The sequence below is a fragment of the Bos taurus genome, chromosome 9 (assembly GCF_002263795.3).
Source record: "Bos taurus isolate L1 Dominette 01449 registration number 42190680 breed Hereford chromosome 9, ARS-UCD2.0, whole genome shotgun sequence".
NCBI classification, from domain to species: Eukaryota; Metazoa; Chordata; class Mammalia; order Artiodactyla; family Bovidae; genus Bos; species Bos taurus.
The window spans coordinates 99640221-99656124 of NC_037336.1; the positions used below are offsets into that span (position 1 = coordinate 99640221).

Here is a 15904-nt window from a genome sequence, read left to right on the forward strand (position 1 = left end):
GTCGCCATCTCCTCCTCCAGGGGATCTTCCTGACCCACGGATCGAACCCCTGTCTCTTGTGTCTCCTGAATTGGCAGGCAGATTCTTTACACTTGTGCCATCTGGGAAGCCCCTAGGATAATATAGATTTTTTTAAAAAAATGACAAAACTGAATGTAAGAAGTATTTGAAAACAAAATAACAATCTAGATCCATGTAGATATGTCCAAAAATTTGTGATTTCATGGAAATCAATTTTAAAATAAAGGTAATATAAAAGTTTTATGAAAACACAAAGAATCTAGAATTGCTAAAAGACATTAAAGGAAACCTTAAGTTGCCGGGCTTGGATTAACTCATTTTAAGATTATAAAGCTACAATAATTCAGACAACGCACTATGGACATACTAAGAAACATATGGGTGCACAGAACAGCGTGGAGCCCAGAAGTAGACCCACACATACATGGACAAATGATTTTTCACAATGGTGCCAAGGTAATTCAATGGAGAAAAGATAGGCCTCTCAACAATGGAGCTGGAATAATTGTAAATCTGTAAACTTTCATATTTTAAACAGAACATATTTGAAGTGGATCATAGACCTAAATGTAGAAAATAAAAATACGTAACTTCTAGAAGAAATAATAGGAGAAAAAATAATTTAGAACACAAACATATGACCATAAAAAAAAAAGTTGAGGCACTAAACTTAATGAAAATTAAAAACTTCTGTTCTTCAAAAGACAGCTTTAAGACAATGAAAAGGCAAGTCAAGGATTGTTGTTGTTGTTCAGTCGCTCAGCCATATCCAACTCTTGGGGACCTCATGGACCGTGGCACACCACACTTCCCTGGGCCTCACCATCTCCTGGAGTTGACTCAAATTCATCTCCATTGAGTCGGTGATGCCATCCAACCATCCCATCCTCTGTCAGCCCTTCTCCTCCTGCCTTCGATCTTCCCCAGCATCAAGGTCTTTTCAAATGAGTCAGCTCTTCACATCAGGTGGCCAAAGTATTGAAGCTTTAGCTGTAGCATCAGTCCTTTCAATGAATATTCAGAATTGATTTCCTTTAAGATAGACTGGCTTGATCTCCTATCCAAGGGACTCTTAAGAGTCTTCTCTAACACCACAGCTCAAAAGCATCAGTTCTTTGGCATTCAGCTTTCTTTATGGTCCAACTCTCACATCCATACATGACTACTGGGAAAACCATAGCTTTGACTAGACGGAACTTTGTCAACAAAGTAATGTTTCTGCTTTGAAATGTCTGCCTAGGTTGGTCATAGCTTTTCTTCCAAGAAGCAAGCATCTTTTAATTTCATGGCTGCAGTCACCATCTGCAGTGATTTTGGAGCCCCCAAAAATAAAGTCTGTCATTGTTTCCACTATTTCCCCATCTATTTGCCATGAAGCGATGGGACCGGATGCCATGATCTCAGCTTTTTGAATGTTGAGTTTTAAGCCAGCCAGTTGTTGTTTTTTCACCCTCCTCTTTCACTTTCATCAATAGGTGTGTTAGCTCCTCTTTGCTTTCGGCCATTAGGGTGGTTTCATCAGCATATCTGAGGTTATTGATATTTCTCCCAGCAATCTTGATTCTAGCTTGTGCTTCATCCAGCCTGGCAGTTTGCATGATGTACTCTGCATATAAGTTAAGTAAGCAGAGTGACAATATACAGCCTTGATGTACTCCCTTCCTAATTTTGAACCAGTTCATTTTTCAACGTCCAGTTCTAACTGTTGCTACTTGACCTGCAAGCATGTTTCTCAGGAGACGGGTAAGAGGAACTCGTATTCCCATATCTTTAAGGATTAGAAAAAAATTGTCACAGTATGTACATCTTACAAGTGGTCCAGACATGTAAATAACTATTACAATTCCAAAATAAGACATACGACAGAATAAAAAAAAGGCAAAATGTTTTGGTAGACCCTTTTACAAAAGAACAGTTTGTACCAGGGATGAGAAGATGGATCTCAAATAGGCATGGGGGACTTTTGGGGGATGGAAATATTCTATATCTTGATCATGGCGGTAGTTATGCTGATATACAATTTGCTTAAAGGTCATAGAACTATACATTTTGAATGGGTAAATTTTACTCTATGTAAATTATAGTTAAATATTCTTTGTTTAAAAACACAAACATAAAAAAGAATAAGGCAATAGAACATTCTTCTCTTTGGAGCTTCCCATGTAGGTCAGTGGTAAAGAATTTGTCTACCAATGCAGGAGATGTGGGTTTGATCCCTGGGTAGGGAATATCCCTTGGAGGAGGAAATGGCAACCCACTCCAGTATTCTTGCCTGGAAAATTCATGGACAGAGGAGCTGGGCAGACTAGTCTATTAGGTGGCGAAAGAGTCGGACATGACTTAGCAACTAAACAGCAACAACAGCACATTCTTCCCAACAAGTCTCCTTAAGTGCTTGCAGGGTTCATTATCTCTTGCCTTATGTAGAACCCTATTAGGTTCATTTTATTCTGCTTTGTGGAATAAATAATGTGTGTTTAAACTACCTGAGTCTTAAAAAGTAAAACCACTGACAGTCCCACATTGTGGAGTTGTAGACCCTTTCATTCTTTTCAGCATTTTTTTGCTGTGTGTTTAGTATTTACTATTTGCCCTGTGTCCCTCAGAAGTCATACGTTAAGGGTCAACCCTCAGAATCTCAGGATGTGACTGTTTTGGAGATGGAGTCTTTAAAGAGGTAACAATTTCAATTGAAGTCACTAGGGTGGATTCTAATAACCTACTTGTTAAATGAGGTAAAGACTCAGGTAGAAAGCAGGACAGAGGCCCTAGAAAGAACAAAACCCTCTGACAGCTTGATCTTGAACTTCTAGTCTCCAGAACTGTGAGAAAATAAATATCCATTGCTTAAATTGTGTATTTAGTAGTGCTTTGTTACGGCAATGTTTAGAAATGAATATGCTCTATCACTACAGTTAAACTCAATAAAAATAGAAACATCATTCTATAAGCAGACTTCATTGTGTTTTCCCATAAGTTTGCATTCTTGGTTTATTCCCAGGGCCTCTGAAGGGAGAGGGAAGCACAGTGAGAAACACACATATCCTCAGCTTACTAATCAATGAGCCTCGCTTCATCTTTAGTTACTATTTTCAGTATCCCTGTTCACATCAAGTTATGACAGTAATTTGAAGTGTATCTCCAAGAATATCCAAGCCTTTTGAGTGAAGAAATCTGCAACCTCTCTATTCAACATTTTCAGGACTTCTTCGTGTTTGGTAATTGATATACTGGGATCAATAACAGAACATCACTTACTGACCCTTTACAATCGAGACCATTCTTGGCCCATATCTAGTTGTCTTGATCTGTCACTGCCTGTGGAAAGTCAGGGCTTGTCAGTAGGTTCAGCTACTATGGAGGCTGAACTCAGTCTCACTGACTTTTCCAGCCTGAGAACAAACAGATCATCAGCTTTTGTTGGAAAATAAACCATCTTAAAGCTTAGGGCTTGAAGGGGATACGCCTTTATTTAGCTCCCTGTTCTGGTTTGAACTCAGATGAGTGGTTCTTCCAGTCTGGGCTGAAATCTTCCAAGTATCTTAGGTCAACTGGCAAGTTGGCTGGTAGAGGTCATCATCAGCCTGGACACTGACCTCCCAGCCTTCATAGTCAATGAGGGCTGCTCAAGTGACTGACAGAAGAGTTTCCAAGAGAGGGAGTGAAATTGACAAGACTCTTAAGAATGAACCTCAGAAATGGTACAACCAGACCAGATCGATGGAGTGGGGAGAGAAACTCTGCTTCTTGGTGGAGGAGGGAGAGGGATGATGTCAATTACAGAGTGTGGACACAGGAAGGCGACTTATCCTGGTCATCTTTGCAATCCATGGGGTTGCAAAAGAGTGGGACACATCTCGGCAACTAAACAACAACAGCAGAGAATATAAGGTACTCATAATCTGAACTGCAAGGCTGTTTTATTGCTATTTGTATGATCCAAAAAGTAAGATTTCTTTTGTTTTTTAAAAATGTATCAATAATAATTTCTTTACATTTTATGTTTAAAGTTTAATCTGTTGTTCTGTATGGCAGAACTAATATATAACAGTGTGTTACTATTTATCTCTTCCTAATTTTTTCCTTTAATTTCTTTCTTTATTTAAAATTTACTTATTTTAATTGGAAAATAATTACAATATTGTGATGGTTTCTGCCATACATTGACATGATTTGGCCACAGGTATACATGTGTCCCCCCATCCTGAACCCCCCTCCCACCTCCCTCCCCACCCTTTCCCTCTGGGTTGTCCTGGAGCACCAGCTTTGATTGCCCTGCTTCATGCAAAGAACTTGCACTGGTCATCTATTAAATAAAGTAATTGTTCGCATTCCACAAAGAGTCACAATGCATCTTCCTGACAATCACTTAGCTCAGAACCTGGCCTAATGACTAAAGGATGTTATTCTTGTTTTTCAGATGACCCAGTCTAAGTTTCTAGCTTATTGAGTTCATAATAAAAGTGAAGTCGCTCAGTCGTGTCCAACTCTTAGCGACCCCATGGACTGCAGCCCACCAGGCTCCTCTGCCCATGGGATTTTCCAGGCAAGAGTACTGGAGTGGGTCACCAGTGGCTTCTCTGAATAATAACCACAGCCATTGCTAACTGCATGCTACACTGAGCTAGGTGGTTTTGTAACATTAGCTTATTTGAATGGTCATTCTTTGGGAAGGGGGTGGGAAGGCGAAGACAACTCTGTGACAACTGTCTCCCTGCTGTGGGTTTCCTCCCACTGTGCCCGGCCATCTGGGTGAGCTATCTTGGGTGTCAACACTGTAGATAACCATTTAGGTATCTTGTCAGCCTAGCTGTCTCATAAAACTTGACTCTATTTAAATTGTCAGTTTCCTCTGGCTGAGACATCAGAAGCTCATTAAAAAATATTCTCAGCCTTTCCTTGTGTTTGCTCTATAATTGATACAGTTGAGTTTGAGCACATTGAACAGAGCTAGAAGTTCAGTTGTCTATTTTTTCTCTTCCTCCTCAGTCCTGGCAAAATATTATCCTCAGAAAGCAGTAAGAATAATCACACCTTTAGCTACTTCTATTGATTAGTAATTCAGCTTTGTCTTTAAAGCAAATCAGCATGGTTACACTTGTAATATCGTGTAGCAGGAATAATTACTAGCAGACCTACAGACTGACAACTTGTGAAAGGTGACTCTGCCATATTCAGCAGGACATTGCATCAAGCTCCTGAGGCTGAGAGATGGCATCCTGGCACTTCTTCAGTCATTGGTAACTCAAACAGCTGGTAGCGCCAGGGGGTGGAGACTCACTAAACAAAAATACTGAACAGCCTGATTGTGCCTTTTATGTCACTGTACTGCAGGATTGATTACATTCGATTCCCTGTGTATTCAGTATCTATTTAAAACATTTAGTGGTCTAAAGATGCCAGTGAGGCTTCCCAGGAGGCGCTAGTGATAAGGAATCCATCTGCCAATGCAAGAGATCTGGGTTGAATCCCTGGATTGGGAAGACCCCCTGGAGAAGGAAATGGCAACCCACTCCAGTATTCTTGCCTGGAAAACCCTGTGGACAGAGGAGCATGGTGGGCTAGAGGCCACGGGGTTGCAGAGTCGGACACAACTGAGCGACTAGGGGCAAACATACAGGGGTACCATTGGAGCAAGATCACATCAGGCACTGATGGACATGCACCAGCTTGTTACACCATGCTTGGCTGCAGAATTACAAAGATGATGATAGCTGTTTTAACAGAGCATGATGACATAGCCTTTGGTCTTACCAATGCTAAGAACCCTATGCTATGCTAAGTCATTTCAGTCGTGTCCGACTCTGTGCGACCCCATAGATGGCAGCCCACCAGGCTCCCCCGTCCCTGGGATTCTCCAGGCAAGAATACTGGAGTGGGTTGCCATTTCCTTCTCCAATGCATGAAAGTGAAAATCGAAAGTGAAAAGCGAAAGTGAAGTCGCTCAGTCGTGTCTGACTCTTAGCGACCCCATGGACTGCAGCCTACCAGGCTCCTCCATCCATGGGATTTTCCAGGCAAGAGTACTGGAGTGGGTTGCCATTGCCTTCTCCAAAGAACCCTATACTGTACCAAATTGTCTGTGACGATTTATGTTTAAATAATGTGTGGTAGTATATAAGAATCTCATTTATATTATCTACTTTCATGCACACAACTGGGGGTAGTCAGTTGTAAACTCCTATTTTAACCACAAGAAAACTCAGATCTGATAGTCTAAGTGACTTTCTGCCATCCCAGGATTAATACATGCCAGGATACACAGAGGCTAGAGCTCAGGAAACTGGACTTATTCTACTGGCAATCAACTTGGGGATTTGCCACTTTAAAGCTGTGTAGGTTATGTAAGAAATAGATTTAAGGGCCTAGATTTGATAGATAGAGTACCTGATGAACTATGGATGGAGGTTCGTGACATTGTACAGGAGACAGGGATCAAGACCATTCCCATGGAAAAGAAATGCAAAAAAGCAAAATGGCTGTCTGGGGAGGCCTTACAAATAGCTGTGAAAAGAAGAGAAGCAAAAAGCAAAGGAGAAAAGGAAAGATATAAGCATCTGAATGCAGAGTTCCAAAGAATAGCAAGGAGAGATAAGAAAGCCTTCCTCAGCAATCAAAGCAAAGAAATAGAGGAAAACAACAGAATGGGAAAGACTAGAGATCTCTTCAAGAAAATTAGAGATTCCAAGGGAACATTTCATGCAAATATGAGCTCAATAAAGGACAGAAATGGTATGGACCTAACAGAAGCGGAAGATATTAAGAAGAGGTGGCAAGAATACACAGAACTATACAAAAAAGATCGTCACGACCCAGATAATCAAGATGGTGTGATCACTGACCTAGAGCCAGACATCTTGGAATGTGAAGTCAAGTGGGCCTTAGAAAGCATCACCACAAACAAAGCTAGTGGAGGTGATGGAATTCCAGTTGCGCTCTTTCAAATCGTGGAAGAGGATGCTGTGAAAGTGCTGCACTCAATATGCCAGCAAATTTGGAAAACTCAGCAGTGGCCACAGGACTGGAAAAGGGCAGTTTTCATTCCAATCCCAAAGAAAGGCAATGCCAAAGAATGCTCAAACTAACACACAATTGCACTCGTCTCACATGCTAGTAAAGTAATGCTCAAAATTCTCCAAGCCAGGCTTCAGCAATACGTGAACTGTGAACTTCCTAATGTTCAAGCTGGTTTTATAAAAGGCAGAATAACCAGAGGTCAAATTGCCAACATCCACTGGAACACGGAAAAAGCAAGAGAGTTCTAGAAAAACATCTATTTCTGCTTTATTGACTATGCCAAAGCCTTTGACTGTGTGGATCACAATAAACTGTGGAAAATTCTGAAAGAGATGGAAATACCAGACCACCTGACCTGCCTCTTGAGAAACCTATATGCAGGTCAGGAAGCATCAGTTAGAACTGGACATGGAACAACAAACTGGTTCCAAATAGGAAAAGGAGTTCGTCAAGGCTGTATATTGTCACCCTGCTTATTTAACTTGTATGCAGAGTACATCATGAGAAACGCTGGGCTGGAAGAAGCACAAGCTGGAATCAAGATTGCCGGGAGAAATATCAATAACCTCAGATATGCAGATGGCACCACCCTTAGGGCAGAAAGTGAAGAGGAACTAAAAAGCCTCTTGATGAAAGTGAAAGTGGAGAGTGAAAAAGTTGACTTAAAGCTCAACATTCAGAAAATGAAGATCATGGCATCTGGTCCCATCACTTCATGGGAAATAGATGGGGAAACAGTGGAAACAGTGTCAGACTGTATTTTTGGGGGCTCCAAAATCACTGCAGATGGTGATTGAAGCCATGAAATTAAAAGACGCTTACTCCTTGGAAGGAAAGTTATGACCAACCTAGATAGCATATTAAAAAGCAGAGACATTACTTTGCCAACAAAGGTCCGTTTAGTCAAGGCTATGGTTTTTCCAGTGGTCATGTATGGATGTGAGAGTTGGACTGTGAAGAAAGCTGAGCGCCAAAGAATTGATGCTTTTGAACTGTGGTGTTGGAGAAGACTCTTGAGAGTCCCGTGGACTGCAAGGAGATCCAACCAGTCCATTCTAAAGGAGATCAGTCCTGGGTGTTTTTTGGAAGTACTGATGTTGAAGCTGAAACTCCAATACTTTGGCCACGTCATGCAAAGAGTTGACTCATTGGAAAAGACTCTGATGCTGGGAGGGATTGGGGGCAGGAGGAGAAGGGGACGACAGAGGATGAGATGGCTGGATGGCATCACTGACTCGATGGACATGAGTTTGAGTGAACTCTTGGAGTTGGTGTTGGACAGGGAGGCCTGGCGTGCTGCAGTTCATGGGGTCACAAAGAGTGGGACACGACTGAGTGACTGAACTGAACTGAAGTGAACTGAGGTTATGTAATCTCATTATGCTTCATCTTTTCTAAGAGTCCCCTACTAGCAAGGCTGTTCTGAGGATTAAACATGCTACTGTGTCTAAGCTCTTGAAACACATGGTTCAATAAAGCGTGGTGTTTCCCTGGTGGCTCAGGGGGTAAAGCATCTGCCTGCAGTGCGAGAGACCCACATTTGATCCCTGGGTCGGGAAGATCCCCTAGGAAAAGGAACAGCTTATCCACTGCAGTATTCTTGCCTGGAGAATTCCAAGGACAGAGTAGCCTGGTGAGCTACAGTCCATGGGGTCACAAAGAGTTGGACACAACTGAGCTATTAAAAGTATTTGCTCATAATAAATCTCAGTATTCAATAAAGTATTAGCTTTACTTTTATTGAATAAAAATAGCACCATAATAATTCTCTTTTCTTTAATGTATCCTGATAATTTTTGTTCTCCCCTGAATCAAGCTCTATGAAAATTTTATAAACACATGTTTGAAACAATAGGTAATAGTGATCAGTTCATCAAGGATTGATTCATTGAACAATTCATCAAGGATTTCTCACAAGAAAATGCTTCACAATAGGAGACAGCAAACTGAGGACCACTGATAATTTTTGGACCCAACATGTTCAGATATTAATTAATTAACAGTATTTAAACATTCATAGATTTCAGATGAAACATGCATTTGTCTTGCCTTGCGTAAAAACTGCAAGAGCCAAGGACATAAAAGCACATTCTGCTTGAACTGAACCACAGTTTCAGCCCTTTGTCTGTCACATGGACTTGTGTTTTTCCCTGACCTCTTTCACCATTTTGTTATTTCTGGCCTACTTTGCCCACAATGAGGTTATCTGTTTGGCCCCTGTAGCAATGTGAATATTTAACTTTTCTCTAGAAAATAGAATATTCAGGACAACATTTTGGTGATGAAAATCTAGAAAAAGGAGCAAACAGTTGTGATTCTTCTGGAAGAATCAGGGGCATTGAATCTTGATTCCCTTCTTAGATTTCTAAGTTATCCTTTGTCTTCTATAGGACCAAATTCATTCTTTAATTTCTGACCTAATTTCATTGTGTTTCTCATCAGTGTTTCTTCTTGCAATTGTGATGACAGAGAATAATGCTTTAGAAATAGAATCATAAATAAAACTGCAACTGCATGTACTTTTTGTCCCCTGAGGGCTCCTTCTTGGACACAAGGCGCTTAGCAGTGACATTTGTCATCAGTCTCTGTGCTGGTGATTCATATGGTAGAGAGTGTAAAACTTTATTTTTGGTCCAGCTTGTGACCTCAAATGTCAAAGCATGTCCTGCTCCGTAAATGCAGACTTCATGAAAACTCAAGTCAATCGCTACTTTTATCACTTCTTTGAAAAAAAAAATCGCTTAAATTAAGTAGATATATGACAGGTAACTGGGCATGATGGCAAAGAACGAGTACAAGACAGAAACGATCCCAACAGAGGTCCCTGGCTCTCGCTGTGTGCCTGTTCCGAGCTGTGTCACCTAAGCAGAAGTTTGGGAACCACCTTCTAAGTGCCTTACAACGGAGTCTCCTGTGGGTAGAGGAAGTCAATGATAATCACATGAGAACATCTGTTACATTTCATTCTTATCAGAAGAAGAACGTTCTAATGAACTAACTTTATGATAACCTACAGCTCATGGCATTTATAGGTGGATATGTCACCTTTCACCTACATTTGACTTTTTCTTTTTTTCATTCTCCTTAAAAGTATTCTGGCTTCTGTGAATTACAGAATAAACTAGCTATGCTCCTGGTGGTGATGATTTAGCCACTAAGTCCTGTCTGACTCTTGCAACCCCATGGACTGTAGCCCACTAGGCTCCTCTGCCCATGGGATTTTCCAGGCAAGAATACTGAAGTGGGTTGCCATTTCCTTCTCCAATGCTTCTCCCAGTCACCAATAATTATTTTAAAGTCTTTTCTCTAAATTTCAGCACATGGCTGCATTTTAGAGGTTAAGTCTCTAAAACTTGTATTTTACTTATGCCTAACACCGCACATCCTAGTTCAGAATCTCTTCTCTCTTATATGGATTGTGATATATCAGCCTATCTTTCTGCTTCAAATATCTTTGCTTTTCCATCCATCAAGCTTATCTGCCAAATGACATTCTGAAATCAGAGAGTAATTACACTGTAGAAAACCTTTAGTGGTTTCTTGTTACCTGTGCTATAAAACTACACCTCAGGATGACAGTCAATGGTTCTCAGATATGGTCCTATTTCATTTGCCCAGATTCATATTATTTTTTTTTCATTTATTTATCATTTAGCTAGTGTTAGCTAGACTTATTGTGGTAATAATTTCACAGTATATGCAAATATCTAATCATTGTGTTGCATTTCTGAAACTAATATAATGCTATATGTCAATTGTATCTCAATAAAAAGCAAAGTTTATTGACCATGAGCTGGGCACTGTCTAGGTATTTGGAATAAATTAGTGAACAAAACAGACAAAAATTATTGTCCTCATAGAGTTTATAGGCAGTGAACTGTAACCATGTGACATCTGTTTTATAACAACTTTTTGGAACACGGTCATGTTCGTTTTTTTTTTAATGCTCACTGTTTTTATATTGTTTAGGTTGCTTTCCCATCACCATTGCAGAGTTATGTAGCTGCAACAGAGACCACTTCTAGGATTTATAGAAGACAAAGCAAACCCCAGAGAAGTGGACTTCAAAGCCTACAATATTTATTATGTGGCCATTTATAGGAAAAATGTACTGACTCTGATTTCAGTGCATGCAAATAAGTGGACCAATGTCCACACTGCCTTGCCTGCTCATGAAATTCCTTCAACCCCAGAATTCCCATTTTTCTCTGTACATATTAAAATCTTATTCTTCGCTCAGGGCCCATTTCAAAATTTCTCTTCATTGTAAAGCCATCCTGGGCTTTTTCAGTTCAAAATAGCCTTCTGCTCTTCATTCCAATACTTAGCCTTTCTTTTATGTTTTGATACCTGAAAAATTCACCCGTTGGTTTCCCTTCTAGATGTGGGGCATTGGGACCACAGATCATAAGTTATTCATTCTGCCTTTTCCTACCTTTCTAGGTACGCCTAGTCTGTACCACTAGACATCAAGTACCCCAAATTCCCAGTGGGAGTCTGAAAGTTTTCTATCACATGGAAGCCAATCTAATTCATTAGTGTTAGTATTTGCACGCTTTATTTCTTTGCACTGAAAACTGTACCCAAATGGGGCTATGATGTTCAAGCCAGAGGTACTAATTACAGATCTCTTCCCAGTTGGATCCCATAGTGGCTTTGGAGTCTGCAAAACTCCCAGTATCCTTCCCCTGGGTGTTGGATTCACCCTGCAAGTGATGAAGAGGAGGCCCCTTCTGCTCCCCACACTGGTGCTAACACTAGCATTTTAAGTGAGTTCATTCATTCACTTTGTTTATTTCATTTTCTAATTGATTGACTCAACAACGTGCCCATTCATTCTTTACTGCCCTGCCTGATTATTGTCTAAAAGCAGACCTAGACCTTGGATTCCTGAAGATAAAAATACCTATCAAATTAGCGCATCAGATGTGTGTTCTGGCGAGAGCAGCTTTCTGTTTCTAAGGAACTTAAGCTTTTTGTTTCACAAAAGAACGGGTCCCTATTTGCTTAATAACTCTGCAAGCTTGGAAAAGCTTCTGTGAAAGCAAAACTTGTAGGGTTTATACAAGGCAAAGCAGACCCCAAAGATGTCATTAAATTATTTTTCCCTTCCTAGAAAAACATGGGAGATTCTAAGGCTATTAACTCAGCTTCACAAATGGTTTGAGAGTAGCGTTTGATTCCCAAAGGCCCCGTGAGCTATTGGAATGTGCGTGGGCTTTATTAATGCTCAGGGCTCTGCCTGCTGCTGCTAGCTCCTGCCTCCTCTCTCACTGCTTTCCGTGGCCTAATGTTGTGACAACACAAACATCTGGCTGCCGCAGACACACTCAAGAGTTCCCCCACAGGCAGCGGTCCGCAACCACCTTCAGATAATCTTGTCACAGAATTCTGGTGTGTTTTCTGAGATGCTTCTAAGGTTCTTACAAGCGATTACCCTGACTCCACAGTGGCCCAAATTGCCTCTTAAAACAGCTGTAACAACCAAACCAAGAGCTGTGTCTGATCACTTTGACTACAGAGACAAAGATATCCATGAAAATGAATCCAGCAAGTGACAGAATTGAGAAGCCAAATGATACAGTTTCCAAATCAATAACTTGCAGAAGTGGAACAGAGAGGCATGGGTTAGCTCATGCCAACCCATGTAGTAATAACGTCTTTAAGTTATTTTCCAAGCTTGTCATCTTTGGTGCTTAGATGTAATCACATAAGTATAAAAGCAAACGCACATATTGCATAGAATTTTAACTTCTGGTTTTGATAATTGAACAGCTTTTGTTGCAAAAATGACAAAAGAAAATAGATATTCAATTTATCACCTACTAGGTTATATGGATCTCAACTTTTCTGGCTACAGAATACAGTTTAGTGTCTCACTTACAGCGTGAATATTACAAACAATCCCATGTGCAATCCCAGCATCACTCTGGGATGGTTTTGATGGCTGCCAACTGGTTTTCCAATATCATCCTTTTCTTCGTATTTACCTTGTAATTTAACTGAATCTTTTATAGTATGCTGATATTATTGTTGATTTTATTTTTATATCTTAATCTGACTGAATTTTTGTATCAGATGCCTTTTTCTTCCCCATTGGCCTTGTTATGAGTTGAATTGTGCTCCTCAAAGTTGGAATGTGACCTTATTTGGAAGTAGAATCATTGCAAATATAACTAGTTAAATGAAGTCATACCAGAGTAGGGTGAACATTTAATTTGATATGACTAGTGTCCTTACTAAAATAAGACCATGGGAAGATGGAGTGATGTGGCTACAACAAGCCAAGGAAAACCAGAGACCATCAGCAAACTACCAGATCCAGAAGAGATGAAGGGAGATTTCCCCAGAGGGCTGGAGGGACCACGGCCCTACCAGAACCTGTACTTGAGATTCCTAATCTCCAGAACTTTGACAAAGCAGCGTATGTTGGTTTAAGTCACCAGGCTCCCAGGCATGGACCCATAAGTCACCTTGTTTGCGGTAACCTTGTTACAGGCTCCCAGGCATGGACCCATTGCTCTGTTCAGTCCTGTCTTCCACTGGCCTCCAGGTCCATGCTGTGCTCTGCCCAGGAAGCTGACTCCGACAGTCAAAGCAAACTGCTCTCTGACTTCCAGCTGGGTGTGACTGGTGGGGACCAGGCAGGAGATTGAAGGGAAGCATGTTTATCGAGGTTGGGTTATGTATTATGTGAGCTCCCTGCCTGTGGGGTTTCCTGGGCTCCCTGTGTCTTCTGACCCAGAACCTTGGGTAAAATACATCATTATTTAATGTTACTCAAGACTGATGAAAGAATGCAGAGGCTTAATTGTCTCAATACTCAGTCTCTTTTCAAAGTGGCTTCTCTGCACTGGTCTCTTCTTCCAGGTTTTTTCTGGGTTCTAGTTCCTGCCTGCCTCCTAGGCTCAAGAGTCTGTCGGCCCACTCATATTAGCCCTGTGCGATCGCATCAAGCATTGTGATTCTGTGCAGCCCGCTCTCACATCCTTGTCAATAGGCCCTTCTGTGAATATTACTTAATTTATACCAACTTGAGTTAGGACAGCTGCATTTCCTCTTGAGACCCTACCATCATACTGACCTTGTATCAGAGAGAGAGTTGAAACAAGTCTACCATTAAACATCTCCTCAGTTTCCTCTCATAAACTTCCCTTCTCCTCTATAATTATCTGCCCAGTTTGGAAAGTCCTGCTCAAGAAGATTCCAGGCGAATTTCCCCTCCGTCTGGGAAAGGATTTGAGCGACAAAGATCTGAACGCTTTGGGTAACACGGAAGGGGAAGGTGCTACCAAAGCTATGACCTGTAAGAGCAGGTGCCCACCAGCAGCCAACGGCTGACCCTTGGTAAGAACAACTGGGCTTGGGCATTTGGACTTTCTTCGTCCGTTTTCTGCTCACCATTTCCATTGTGTCCTTGAAAAATGACAGTTTGCTAGTGGCGAAAATCAGTAGACGGATAGTCACCAGAAGAAGTAGGTTGGTGCCGGAGCTTGTTAAAAATCTAATTTTCAGGAAAATGCCCTTATCCGTCCTAACTCACAGCGCCCCGGAAAATGACACTTGCAAGGCTGTCTGCATTTGACTTGCCTCTTGGCTCTTCCAGTGAAATGATCATTGCCTTTGAAGGCAAATGTCAGAAACAATCAAAACAAACAAAACAAAAGCAGGCAGTTGATTAACTTCACGCCTGCTTGAGGTGGCACGTAGTTGGGGCAAACAAGTGAACCAAAGGAGCTTAAAAGGGAAAGTTGGGAAGTGAGATGTCTGTAGGAACTTTGATAAGCTCTCAAATTATTCTGAGAATCTGGAAGGTTATGTGCACACCCAGGGCTGTGCTCACCACGGAGAAGGGCACGTGCTAAGGAAAGTCCTGAGTAGGATCTAAGCTCCCTCCACTGGTCGATCCTGAGGTTGCACAGGCAGGAAGCAAAGGCTAAGGCAGAGGTGTAGACTCCAGGTTATGCCTTGAAGACATGCCCCAGCACCCACATCGTTCAGAAAAGAATAGTAGACTTACTGTTTATAAGACTTTAAGGGAATCTCTGTCTCACCATTAACTGACCACTAAGCTAACTGAGTAGAGACTTTAGGGCTACACATGACAAAGAATACCAATTTCCTTATTTCTTCAAAACATTGCATTTGTTTATTGGGCTGGGCCAGGTCTCAGCTGTGGCATGCGGGATCTTCAATCTTTGTTGCAGCATGCTGGATCTTCAGTTGCGGCACTGAGGATCTAGATCCCTGATCAAGGAATGAACTCGGGCCCCCTACGTTGAGAGCTTGGAGTCTTAGCCACTGGACCACGGGGAAGTCCCAGGAATTCAGATTTAGACATTAGTTCATAAAATTCTCTAAGACAATGACAACTGTAACAAACAGCTAAAACAAAAAACTGGGGAGACATGAAATTTGATTTCCAGAGTTTTCACATTATGTTATTTAAGCTACTCAGTTTTTAATAAAAAGTATGAGGGATACATATGGCTTCCCTGGTGGCTCAGACGGTAAAGCGTCTGCCTGCAATGCAGGAGGCCCAGGTTCGATCCCTGGGTTGGGAAGATCCCTGGAGAAGGAAATGGCAACCCACTCCAGTACTCTTGCCTGGAAAATTCCATGGACGGAGGAGCCTGGTAGGCTACAGTCCACGAGGTCGCAAAGACTCGGACACGACTGAGCGACTTCGCTTCACATGAGGCACACAAGGAGGCAAGAATGTATGAACCACGCAGGCTGAGCGACTTCGCTTCACGTGAGGCACACAAGGAGGCAAGAATGTATGAACCACGCAGGCTGAGCGACTTCGCTTCACGTGAGGCACACAAGGAGGCAAGAATGTATGAACCACGCAGGCGTGTCACAC

General features: G+C 41.6%; 1 non-coding gene across 1 annotated transcript; it reads left to right on the top strand.

Annotated features, from left to right (window-relative positions):
* The first annotated feature begins 15530 nt into the window (after window positions 1-15530).
* TRNAC-GCA (transfer RNA cysteine (anticodon GCA)) lies at window positions 15531-15602 on the top strand. The gene has a single exon. It is a non-coding gene; the product is annotated as a tRNA-Cys (tRNA).
* Window positions 15603-15904: the final 302 nt, after the last annotated feature.